This window comes from Sprattus sprattus, assembly GCF_963457725.1.
Source record: "Sprattus sprattus genome assembly, chromosome: 17".
Taxonomy (NCBI): domain Eukaryota; kingdom Metazoa; phylum Chordata; class Actinopteri; order Clupeiformes; family Clupeidae; genus Sprattus; species Sprattus sprattus.
Window position 1 is genome coordinate 364278 of NC_137915.1, and position 227 is coordinate 364504.

The following is a 227-nucleotide window of genomic DNA, read 5'->3' on the forward strand; positions in this document are numbered from 1 at the left end:
GGGAGATACCTTTGGGTAGTAGATTTAACAGTAGGCAAAATGGCTACTTTATCAGTGTTATTATAGGCATAAGCAATATGATATGAAAGGATAGAGAGATAGAGGGAGAAGAGATGTTTAGTAATGCTGGCATTTTGCATTTGGTTTGGTTTGGTACATATAGAGATTTTAGTCGTAAGCTTTGTTTGGGTTGCAGGGTACACAGCAGTGCCCAATTGGCTGGTGAC